General features: G+C 60.1%; 2 non-coding genes and 1 pseudogene across 2 annotated transcripts in view; all 3 read left to right on the top strand.

Annotated features, from left to right (window-relative positions):
• The first annotated feature begins 7,257 nt into the window (after positions 1 to 7,257).
• LOC145274716 (small subunit ribosomal RNA) lies at positions 7,258 to 9,629 on the top strand (annotated as a pseudogene).
• A 399-nt stretch (positions 9,630 to 10,028) lies between these two features.
• LOC145274715 (5.8S ribosomal RNA) lies at positions 10,029 to 10,186 on the top strand. The gene has a single exon (XR_013866894.1). It is a non-coding gene; the product is annotated as a 5.8S ribosomal RNA (ribosomal RNA).
• Positions 10,187 to 10,779: 593 nt separating this feature from the next.
• The window catches only part of LOC145274710 (large subunit ribosomal RNA), a 5,724-nt gene continuing 4,003 nt past the window's right edge, over positions 10,780 to 12,500 (top strand). Inside the window, exon 1 of the ribosomal RNA XR_013866890.1 lies at positions 10,780 to 12,500. This exon is cut by the window's right edge and continues 4,003 nt beyond it. This is a non-coding gene — a ribosomal RNA (large subunit ribosomal RNA).

The following is a 12,500-nucleotide window of genomic DNA, read 5'->3' on the forward strand; positions in this document are numbered from 1 at the left end:
AGCAGGGCTGCTGAGTTAGCTTATAGGAGCGAGCTAAAGTAAGAAAGAAACACGCCGAAACACACCGACCGGCACCCCCGACGACGACCACGGGTAAACGGCGGGACTTTGCCGCCTCTTAAGCAAGTTTGACTGACGACTACCACGGCTATTCGGCTAGGTAGGTAGGTAGTCCTCCTCCTCGGCCACCTAGCCGTCGTCGTCGTCGATCGAGCGACCGGGTATATTCAAGACGCCTCTACCGACACCACCACACCAGCGGGCAGTTTAGCGAGCTTGCCAACTCCTCTGCCTCCTCAAGCGCTTCCAGACGCCTACCGACACCACATGCTGCTGGCTGGCTGTCTGTTGTTACAATGGAATTTAAAAAAAAAAACAAACAAAAACCCCAACTCTATTAAGATTTTCGATAGTTGGAAAATAATAATAAATTAAGATTTTCGATAGATTGAAAATAATGATAAATTGATTTTAGCAGGGCTGCTGAGTTAGCTTATAGGAGCGAGCTAAAGTAAGAAAGAAACACGCCGAAACACACCGACCGGCACCCCCGACGACGACCACGGGTAAACGGCGGGACTAACTGTGACTCTCTTAAGGTGTGAGGAGGCTTTGCCTCTTAAGCAAGTTTGACTGACGCCTACCGACACCGGTCAGGTCGGCGAGGCTCCCGGCGGCCCCGAGCGGGACCACAGGTTGCGGAAGGCGTCCAAGTGAGCGGCGGCGACGCCAGGAGGCCCCCGGGGTCGACTCCGCGGCCCCGGGTCGGTGTGCGGGCCTCCAGAGCTCGATAAAGTAGTGGTGTCGCTAGCGGTCGAGAAGGCACTTTTCGACGCCTACTGCCACCCCCACATGGCGGTAGGCGCAAAACTGGAAAATCGCCGACCAGAAATGTCGCTTCGTATAATCGACGTTTTTTTGACCACCATTTTCAGGTGTCGGAGGTGGGTCTGGACGAATACCAACACCATTTCTGGGGTTTCACAACCGCCCGGCTTCTCCGACATATGTTGGAAAGGAGTAGCGATCGAGCGAAGGGGGCTGTCGGTAGGCGGCCGCGGGTTGCATGTGTGCCCGGGACAGCACCCCCATCCAACTAAGGGGTGTCCCCCGGGGGCCAGGGGGACCTCGTCCAGGTCGGCCGGGCGCTTCCAGACGCCTACCGACACCGGTCAGGTCGGCGAGGCTCCCGGCGGCCCCGAGCGGGACCACAGGTTGCGGAAGGCGTCCAAGTGAGCGGCGGCGACGCCAGGAGGCCCCCGGGGTCGACTCCGCGGCCCCCGGGTCGGTGTGCGGGCCTCCAGAGCTCGATAAAGTAGTGGTGTCGCTAGCGGTCGAGAAGGCACTTTTCGACGCCTACTGCCACCCCCACATGGCGGTAGGCGCAAAACTGGAAATCGCCGACCAGAAATGTCGCTTCGTATAATCGACGTTTTTTTTTGACCACCATTTTCAGGTGTCGGAGGTGGGTCTGGACGAATACCAACACCATTTCTGGGGTTTCACAACCGCCCGGCTTCTCCGACATATGTTGGAAAGGAGTAGCGATCGAGCGAAGGGGGCTGTCGGTAGGCGGCCGCGGGTTGCATGTGTGCCCGGGACAGCACCCCCATCCAACTAAGGGGTGTCCCCCGGGGGCCAGGGGGACCTCGTCCAGGTCGGCCGGGCGCTTCCAGACGCCTACCGACACCGGTCAGGTCGGCGAGGCTCCCGGCGGCCCCGAGCGGGACCACAGGTTGCGGAAGGCGTCCAAGTGAGCGGCGGCGAGAGCCAGGAGGCCCCCGGGGTCGACTCCGCGGCCCCCGGGTCGGTGTGCGGGCCTCCAGAGCTCGATAAAGTAGTGGTGTCGCTAGCGGTCGAGAAGGCACTTTTCGACGCCTACTGCCACCCCCACATGGCGGTAGGCGCAAAACTGGAAAATCGCCGACCAGAAATGTCGCTTCGTATAATCGACGTTTTTTTTGACCACCATTTTCAGGTGTCGGAGGTGGGTCTGGACGAATACCAACACCATTTCTGGGGTTTCACAACCGCCCGGCTTTTCCGACATATGTTGGAAAGGAGTAGCGATCGAGCGAAGGGGGCTGTCGGTAGGCGGCCGCGGGTTGCATGTGTGCCCGGGACAGCACCCCCATCCAACTAAGGGGTGTCCCCCGGGGGCCAGGGGGACCTCGTCCAGGTCGGCCGGGCGCTTCCAGGACGCCTACCGACACCGGTCAGGTCGGCGAGGCTCCCGGCGGCCCCGAGCGGGACCACAGGTTGCGGAAGGCGTCCAAGTGAGCGGCGGCGAGAGCCAGGAGGCCCCCGGGGTCGACTCCGCGGCCCCCGGGTCGGTGTGCGGGCCTCCAGAGCTCGATAAAGTAGTGGTGTCGCTAGCGGTCGAGAAGGCACTTTTCGACGCCTACTGCCACCCCCACATGGCGGTAGGCGCAAAACTGGAAAATCGCCGACCAGAAATGTCGCTTCGTATAATCGACGTTTTTTTTGACCACCATTTTCAGGTGTCGGAGGTGGGTCTGGACGAATACCAACACCATTTCTGGGGTTTCACAACCGCCCGGCTTCTCCGACATATGTTGGAAAGGAGTAGCGATCGAGCGAAGGGGGCTGTCGGTAGGCGGCCGCGGGTTGCATGTGTGCCCGGGACAGCACCCCCATCCAACTAAGGGGTGTCCCCCGGGGGCCAGGGGGACCTCGTCCAGGTCGGCCGGGCGCTTCCAGACGCCTACCGACACCGGTCAGGTCGGCGAGGCTCCCGGCGGCCCCGAGCGGGACCACAGGTTGCGGAAGGCGTCCAAGTGAGCGGCGGCGAGAGCCAGGAGGCCCCCGGGGTCGACTCCGCGGCCCCCGGGTCGGTGTGCGGGCCTCCAGAGCTCGATAAAGTAGTGGTGTCGCTAGCGGTCGAGAAGGCACTTTTCGACGCCTACTGCCACCCCCACATGGCGGTAGGCGCAAAACTGGAAAATCGCCGACCAGAAATGTCGCTTCGTATAATCGACGTTTTTTTTGACCACCATTTTCAGGTGTCGGAGGTGGGTCTGGACGAATACCAACACCATTTCTGGGGTTTCACAACCGCCCGGCTTCTCCGACATATGTTGGAAAGGAGTAGCGATCGAGCGAAGGGGGCTGTCGGTAGGCGGCCGCGGGTTGCATGTGTGCCCGGGACAGCACCCCCATCCAACTAAGGGGTGTCCCCCGGGGGCCAGGGGGACCTCGTCCAGGTCGGCCGGGCGCTTCCAGACGCCTACCGACACCGGTCAGGTCGGCGAGGCTCCCGGCGGCCCCGAGCGGGACCACAGGTTGCGGAAGGCGTCCAAGTGAGCGGCGGCGAGAGCCAGGAGGCCCCCGGGGTCGACTCCGCGGCCCCCGGGTCGGTGTGCGGGCCTCCAGAGCTCGATAAAGTAGTGGTGTCGCTAGCGGTCGAGAAGGCACTTTTCGACGCCTACTGCCACCCCCACATGGCGGTAGGCGCAAAACTGGAAAATCGCCGACCAGAAATGTCGCTTCGTATAATCGACGTTTTTTTTGACCACCATTTTCAGGTGTCGGAGGTGGGTCTGGACGAATACCAACACCATTTCTGGGGTTTCACAACCGCCCGGCTTCTCCGACATATGTTGGAAAGGAGTAGCGATCGAGCGAAGGGGGCTGTCGGTAGGCGGCCGCGGGTTGCATGTGTGCCCGGGACAGCACCCCCATCCAACTAAGGGGTGTCCCCCGGGGGCCAGGGGGACCTCGTCCAGGTCGGCCGGGCGCTTCCAGACGCCTACCGACACCGGTCAGGTCGGCGAGGCTCCCGGCGGCCCCGAGCGGGACCACAGGTTGCGGAAGGCGTCCAAGTGAGCGGCGGCGACGCCAGGAGGCCCCCGGGGTCGACTCCGCGGCCCCCGGGTCGGTGTGCGGGCCTCCAGAGCTCGATAAAGTAGTGGTGTCGCTAGCGGTCGAGAAGGCACTTTTCGACGCCTACTGCCACCCCCACATGGCGGTAGGCGCAAAACTGGAAAATCGCCGACCAGAAATGTCGCTTCGTATAATCGACGTTTTTTTTGACCACCATTTTCAGGTGTCGGAGGTGGGTCTGGACGAATACCAACACCATTTCTGGGGTTTCACAACCGCCCGGCTTCTCCGACATATGTTGGAAAGGAGTAGCGATCGAGCGAAGGGGGCTGTCGGTAGGCGGCCGCGGGTTGCATGTGTGCCCGGGACAGCACCCCCATCCAACTAAGGGGTGTCCCCCGGGGGCCAGGGGGACCTCGTCCAGGTCGGCCGGGCGCTTCCAGACGCCTACCGACACCGGTCAGGTCGGCGAGGCTCCCGGCGGCCCCGAGCGGGACCACAGGTTGCGGAAGGCGTCCAAGTGAGCGGCGGCGACGCCAGGAGGCCCCCGGGGTCGACTCCGCGGCCCCCGGGTCGGTGTGCGGGCCTCCAGAGCTCGATAAAGTAGTGGTGTCGCTAGCGGTCGAGAAGGCACTTTTCGACGCCTACTGCCACCCCCACATGGCGGTAGGTGTAAAATCGGAATAGACCGGACCAGGAATGTCGAGGGGGAAAAAAATGACAAAGTCCTGGTGTGCCTAGGCGTCGAGAAGGCACTTTGCGACGCCTACCGACATCCCCATGTGGCAGTAGGCGTAAAACTGGAAAATCGCCGACCAGAAATGTCGCTTCGTATAATCGACGTTTTTTTTGACCACCATTTTCAGGTGTCGGAGGTGGGTCTGGACGAATACCAACACCATTTCTGGGGTTTTCCAGTTTGAAAGTTTTATAAAACATGTTCGGTAGGAAGCACACTTTGGTGTGTCGGTTCGTCGGAGCAGCGACTCTTTGCCTCGTGGTGGTCCGGAACGTCTCTACGGGCTTGTCGCAAAGGCGTCAGAAAGTGGCATCTCCGCCGCCTAGGGCTGTCACCGTTATCGCTGTCGCCGCGCTCCAACTTGTTTTGATCCGCCGCCTTCGTTCCTGCCAACCGTGCGCCCGCTCATCGTCGTTAGGTTATAATACGTGGTACGTGTGTGTGCTTCTCCGTGGACCTAGGGCTGCTCGACGTGTCGAACGATATGTTGGAACAACTAACGGCTCCTTTTCCTGGTTCCATAGTCGTCGTGGTACCCGCGTCGTCAGCCATATCTATGTCCACCATGTTTAGCCGATACGTTTGCTGCAGCTTCTGCTTCCGCCTCAGCGTTCGCCGCTCTCAGCCGCCGCTGTTGTTGCTGCCGTTCTGCCATTCAACCACTACCTGCGAATCTTTCGATGATCGGCCGAACGACCCATCGCTGTGCGACCGATAAATCCTCCGGATTAGGGAGAAACGCCGCCGCTCTCTGCCGCCGTCGAACGGAAAAACGTACATTGTAACGAACGAACGAACGAACGAACGAATTAACGAACGAGCGAACAAACAAACAAAAATAGCCGCGGGGGATGCACTATGTAGATCCTGATCCCCTTGTAACCATACGTACGTTGTTCGATGCTCTCCCGTCCTGGAAGTCGCCGCAGCAAACAGGAGGATGAGCAGCAGCAGGCGCCGCCGCCGTAACCGCCGCCTGCCTGCCGCCTCCTACTCCTGTCAGCGTCCGATCTCACAGCCGTGTGAACGTTCGCTGACACCCGATTTCTTTCCGTCTGGCAAAACCTTGGACGTCCCGCTCGCGGTACACGTGCTGCAGCGACTTCTCGTCCGACAACGCATAAGCGTCGACGTCTGCCGCCGCATCTTCTGATACGTGGACGGTGATAGCGCTAGTCCCTTCTTGCGCCACCTCCACCTTTGTTAGCGCCAAAGAAGATCGATCGAGCAGTCGTGGTCGCAGTCGATTAACCCGTTTTCACCGTCCGCAGTTCCCAAGCCGCCGATCAAGTCGTTGCTCTTCTTGTTCGTTCTTCCCATACCGTCGATTTGCACGGCTGCCGGATGAGCCATCCTCTGTCCGGCGAAGCGCTCACGTCAGTGATCGATACTTGCACCGACAGTCCTCCCGCTCGCGACTCGGTGCTCGAATCGGACTCGTTCGTTTTTATCTCGATGCGATTGTGAAAAGGGGGACCGGTCGTCAATGTCGTGTGTGTCGACGATGTTGTTCGCCCGGTCCGCCGCGTTGTTGTCGTTTTTTTTTTTTTTTTTTTTTTCCCCTAACGTTCGCCGTCGCACGGACGAAAGGGTGAGAAAAAAAAAAAAAAGCTCGAAAAAGCCGCCCAAAAAAATCGGACCGAGGAGCCGCTTGCGAGAACGCGCCATGTGCACGTTGTCTCTCCTCGGTTTTCCGAGCACGAACACGACGCCGGTCGGTCGGTCGGTCGACGAAGGCGACGACGAAGGTGACGGGAAAATTTACGCCGCCGCTGCCCTGGTCCAGCTCCTCCCCGATGACGGCTGTGATGTTGACGTTGACGTTGGCGACGACGACGACGACGACGGAGACGACGACGACGACGAGACGGCATCGATGGCGACCACGATGACGACGACCTCGACGAGTTCAGTCTGCACCTTGACCTCCGATGTCCGTGTGCACTGCCGTCGTGCTGTTTGTCGTTTGTCGTATGTATCGCTGTCAAGGGTGCCGTTGTCGTTGTTGTTGTCGACGTTGTTGCTTGCTCTCTCGTCTCGGTCGGTTGGTACGTTGATGACGACGACGACGACGAAGACGACGACGACGACGACGAGACGGCATCGATGGCGACCACGATGACGACGACCTCGACGATTCCAGTCTGCACCTTGACCTCCGATGTCCGTGTGCACTGCCGTCGTGCTGTTTGTCGTTTGTCGTATGTATCGCTGTCAAGGGTGCCGTTGTCGATGTTGTTGTTGTCGACGCTGTCGTCTGTTCTCTCTTCTCGGCCGGCTGTGACGTGGACGTTGACGACGACGACGACGAGACGGAATCGATGGCGACCACGATGACGACGACCTCGGCGAGTTCAGTCTGCACCTTGACCCTCGATGTCCGTGTGCACTGCCGTCGTGCTGCTTGTCGTTTGTCGTATGTATCGCTGTCAAGGGTGCCGTTGTCGTTGTTGTTGTCGACGTTGGTCGCTTTCGTTCTTTGAGTCTCGGTCTCGGTCCAAGTCAGGGGAGAAACAAAAAAGAGGCCATCAGCGCGGGCAGCGCGCTTCTACTGACGGCGAACCCCCTCGAAAAATAAATAAACACGTGCCCGTCGTTGTAGTTGTCTGTCTTATGTCGGTCGGTCGGTCGGTCGGTCTGTCGTTCTGTCGAAACAAAGTCCCAAATTCCAACGATACCTGGTTGATCCTGCCAGTAGTCATATGCTTGTCTCAAAGCTTAAGCCATGCAAGTGTAAGTTCACGCCACGCATTAGAACGGGCGAAACCGCGAATGGCTCAGGAACCGGACCTAATCCTCGGGACCGTATTCCTCCTCGGAGGCGATGGATAACTGTGGCAATTCTAGAGCTAATACATGTGACACAGGCCGCGATCGGTCGGCGCGCCGTCGTCGCCACGCCTCGCGCGCTGGCACCCGCGTCGGCCGTTCCGGGTCGCGGCGCTACATATTAGACTGAGACCGATGCGCGTCATTCCGTCCTCCCGTCGTCGGCGTTCCCGCTCGCGGGTCCGTTCGGTGGCGGGGCTCATAGGGCGGCGCGCTCCGCTTTGGTGACTCTGGATAACTCACTGGTCGATCGCACGAGCTTTCACGCCCGGCGACGGGTCTCTCGAGGGTCCGCCCTATCAACTGTCGACGGTCGGTTAAGTGCCTACCGTGGTTACTACGGGTAACGGGGAATCGGGGTTCGATTCCGGAGAGGGAGCATGCGAAACGGCTACCACATCCAAGGAAGGCAGCAGGCGCGCAAATTACCCACTCCCGGCACGGGGAGGTAGTGACGAAAAATAACGACGCGGGACTCTGTCGAGGCCCCGCGATCGGAATGAGTACACTTCAAATCCGTTAACGAGGACCAACCGGAGGGCAAGTCTGGTGCCAGCAGCCGCGGTAATTCCAGCTCCGGTAGCGTATATTAAAGTTGTTGCGGTTAAAAAGCTCGTAGTCCGAACTCGGGTTCGTGGTCGCGCAAGCGGCCCCGGGGCGGCGGCGCCATCGTCCGTCGTTGACTTTGGTCGTCCGTTCGCATTCCCGGCCCTTTCCGCCGGTGTCAACCGCTAGCATACCCGCCACGCGGTCCTGCCGGCGAGGTGGACGAGGAGGTCGTGATCGGGATCCGGGAAAAAAAAAAACAAGTGGTCGTCGGTTCGGTTCCGGGAGTAGTCTAACGGGGGGGTGCTACGTGTGTGTGTTTGGGTGCGTTCATTCGCATCCCCGCACTCTGACCCCCGCGCTTCTCTCCCTCTCCCTTTCCGCGCGTTCCTCTTTTTTTTTGAACCCCCCGGTCCGCTCCGAGTCCCTGCTTCGTGTCTTGTCTGCGCGCGTGTTGCGGTCGGCGGTTTCTCCTCCAAGGGTGCTCTTAACCGAGTGTCCGCGGCGGCCGGTACGTTCACTTTGAAAAAATTAGAGTGCTCAGAGCGGGCTGTTCAAGCTTGCATACGATAAGCATGGAATGATGGAAGAGGGCCTCGTCTACGTCTGTCGGTCTCCGTCTACGGCGAGGCAATGATCGAAGGGAGCGGTCGGGGCCACTCGTATTGCGACGTTAGAGGTGAAATTCTTGGATCGTCGCAAGACGAACTGCAGCGATGGCGTGTGGCAAGCACGTTTTCCTCGATCAAGAGCGAAAGTCGGAGGTTCGAAGACGATCAGATACCGTCGTAGTTCCGACCGTAAACGATGCCGACCGGCGATCCGCCGGCGTTCGCTTCCATGACCCGGCGGGTAGCCTGCGGGAAACCAGAGTTCGGTTCCGGGGGGAGTATGGTTGCAAAGCTGAAACTTAAAGGAATTGACGGAAGGGCACCACCAGGAGTGGAGCCTGCGGCTTAATTTGACTCAACACGGGAAAACTCACCCGGTCCGGACACCGGTAGGATTGACAGATCGATAGCTCTTTCTCGATTCGGTGGGTGGTGGTGCATGGCCGTTCTTAGTTGGTGGAGCGATCCGTCTGGTTGATTCCGATAACGAACGAGACTCCGGCCTGCTAACTAGTGCGCCGATGTCAGTGATTTTTACGGCGGGCTCGGCGTCCTCCGTGGCGCTCGGGTCCGGGTCGGTTTTCTCACGCACTTCTTAGAGGGACGGGTGGCAGAAAGCCACACGAGGCGGAGCGATAACAGGTCTGTGATGCCCTTAGATGTCCGGGGCCGCACGCGCGCTACACTGGAGGTATCAGCGGGGACTTCGCCCCGGCCCGAGAGGGTTGGGAAACCTCTGAACCACCTCCCGTGATAGGGATCGGGGCCTGTAACCAACCCCGTGAACGAGGAATTCCCGGTAGGCGCGGGTCAACAGCCCGCGTCGATCACGTCCCTGCCCTTTGTACACACCGCCCGTCGCTACTACCGATCGAACGGTCCGGTGAGGTCCTCGGATCTGGCCGACGACGCCGCCGGGCAGTGCGCGACGTGTCCGTCACGACACTCGTGCATCTACGCCTCGGCGTTCGATGCCTGGAGAAGACGACCGAACCCGATCGTTTAGAGGAAGTAAAAGTCGTAACAAGGTTTCCGTAGGTGAACCTGCGGAAGGATCATTACCGTTTTCCCGTTCGAGACTGGTTTGTTGTTTTCCGGCCTACCTCCTCTGTCTGTCGGCGTCAACGCCTCGAATGCGCGCAAACAAACCTATAAAAGGCGGAGCGAGAGATAGATTTGTGGTGACGCGGAGGTTTTTAAAGCCCCAGCTCTTCTTGCTTGCTTCCGCGTCTTACCACCTGTTTGTTTTTTCGCCCACCGCAAGTGATGGCCGCTTCTTCTTTGCCTTGTCGCCGCTTTATCGTTTTTTGTTGTTTTTTTGCAGCCGCTGTGCCACCGCCGCTAGCTAAAAAAACAAACTACTCGCGACATTGCAATGCCGTCACGCCTCCTCGCACAGACCTCCTCGCACACTACTAAATCTATATAAACAAAAACTAATATAAAAAAACCAAGTGCTGAACCCTGGACGGGGGATCACTCGGCTCGTCCGTCGATGAAGAGCGCGGCCAGCCGCGAGAACTGATGCGAATTGCAGGACTCAGTGAACATCGACACCTCGAACGCACATTGCGGCCCCGAGATCCCTTGTCTCGGGGCCACGTCCGGTCGAGAGGCGGAACGTTACATGTCTTTCTCCGTTAACGAAACGACATCTTGCCGTCCCCGTGCCCGCCCGGTCCTCGGCACGGTGGTAACCGGGACGTCGCAGGAGCGAGTGACGAGGGGGAAGAAAAATAAAAAAAGAATTGACTCCTTTCAATGTCTTTTTTTTTTTTAAAACCCTCTCCGGCCTCCTCCTTCGTCTCCCGCTGGCAGACCGCGGAGTCTTTTCCCTTTTCGACCGCGTGAAGAAACACTGTGGAGGAGGAGCAGGAGGAGTCTGTCCGAAAGCAGCCGAAGGGAGAACAAAACAAAAAAAAAGCACCGACCTAACCGACTGCCGACGTAAGCGCCGCCTGCTCGTCTCGCTCTCTGCCTCATGAAGGTGTCTCTCAGCGACGCCTCGAGCAGCGCGACGAGCACGGCCGTCGCACCGTAAAAAGGTGGCCGCGTCGTAGGCAACGTCGGATGGGGAGGACCCACGCTTTTTTTTAATTGTTGGCTTCTTCATTTTCGGTCGGACGGGCGCTATATCGGCCAGCCGTCGTCACACGGAGGGTACCGATCGAGATTCCTCTCCTCCAAACACCACACTCTACTAAAAACCGCCGCCCTCGGCTCGGACGAGACGACCCGCTGAACTTAAGCATATCGCTAAGCGGAGGAAAAGAAACCAACCGGGATTCCCTTAGTAACGGCGAGTGAACCGGGAGAAGCCCAACGCCGAATCCCGTCGCAAGTTAAAGGCTTCGGGACGTGTGGCGCATGGGTCGAAGGCAGCCGTTCGTTTTCGTCTCGCATAGTTCGGAGTTCCCTCGATCGGGGCCGCCCGCGGCGGGTGCCAGGCCCATTCGGTGCGGACGGCGAGCGACGGCCTTCGATCCGAGAGTCGGGTTGCTTGGGAACGCAGCCCAAATCGGGTGGTAAGCTCCATCCAAGGCTAAATACCGGGACGAGTCCGATAGTCGACAAGTACCGTGAGGGAAAGTTGAAAAGAACTTTGGAGAGAGAGTTCAAGAGAACGTGAAACCGCCCAGGGGTAAACGGGTGGGACCGCTCACCGCGATCGCGGGGGGACTCAGTCCGGTGCTGCCTAGGCTCGAGCCCAAACTCGATGTGTGTTCTTGAAAGAGAGGCCGTCGCGGCACAGGTCGTCGTTCGTCGTGTCCGCGGGGGACTCGTTCCCCGCGGTTCCAGCTTTTGTGCCCGCGTCGCCGACGAAGGAGACGGGCCGCGTGGATAGCGGGAAGGGAAACGTGGTGACGACCGCGGCGTCGGTAGGTGGCTGCGTCGGTTGGCTGCGACGGAGGGGACTCGTCCTCTCGATCGCTGCTGCCGCCGGGCCCTAACCCGCCGCATCCGTCGCCGCCGCTTCTTCTTTCCTCCTGCTCCCTCCGCGCGCGACTCCGCTGCACCCGTCCCCTTCATCATCGCTCGGCGTAATCATGGCGCGGGCGCTTCGGCGCGACCTCCGCGCGGCCGGCACCGGACGCACTTCCCCTCCGGTCCGTCGTCGCGACCCGTTCCCGGCGTGCAGGTCGAACACGCGGGTTTTTTTCCGTAGGCGGCAGGCGTTTCATCACCCTGAAAACCCCCGTCTTCCCACCTTGTGAAGTCGGGGGCCACCGGCCGTCGGGCCCGCGAACGTAACTGCCCCTTTCTGCCGGGAACGGAGGAAATCTGACACGATCCGTTACACGTGGCGAGCCGGTCCGTTTTGATCCCGCCGGAAGTCGCGTGCGGGCGACGCACTCTGTGTGTCGCTCCTTAGGCGCCCCACCGTCTCGGGCGCGTGCGCGATGAGAGGCGGGATAGGACTGGCGCGGCCTCGCCGTCACGCACCTCGCCGACGTTTCGGGTTCTTGTCGGGGGCAACCCCGCCCGCGCCCGTTTCCGTTTCCGGAGAGGTCGCTCGGCGACGCTTTTTTACTCGAGCCGCCCGCCACCCCGGGTCAGCGACGTGCATCGGCAACCCACCCGACCCGTCTTGAAACACGGACCGAGGAGTCCTGGCCGTTCGCGAGTCGTAGGGGCCACCTCTGACTAACCCCGAAGGCGAAGCGAAAGCGAGAGAGCGTGTAGGAGGGCGTCGATCGGGAGAGGTGTCGTGGCAAAGTCGTCCGGGGGTCGTCGGGGGGTGTCGTCGGTCTCGTGCCGTCGTCTTCTCCTCGCCTCACCCGCCTCCGAGCCGTGCCCGATCCCGCCGGCGCGGCGTTTTCGGCCTTCCGCCGTCGCTGCTGCGGTGCCCGCAACTTTTCCTTTTTTCTCTCTTCCCGAGAGAGATAGGAGAGGGAAGGCTCGTGGCTGACGTGCGGTTGTTTTTCCCTCCT

Source organism: Euprymna scolopes, unplaced genomic scaffold (genome assembly GCF_053919585.1).
Source record: "Euprymna scolopes isolate OS-2025 unplaced genomic scaffold, ASM5391958v1 sca415, whole genome shotgun sequence".
Classification (NCBI taxonomy): Eukaryota; Metazoa; Mollusca; class Cephalopoda; order Sepiida; family Sepiolidae; genus Euprymna; species Euprymna scolopes.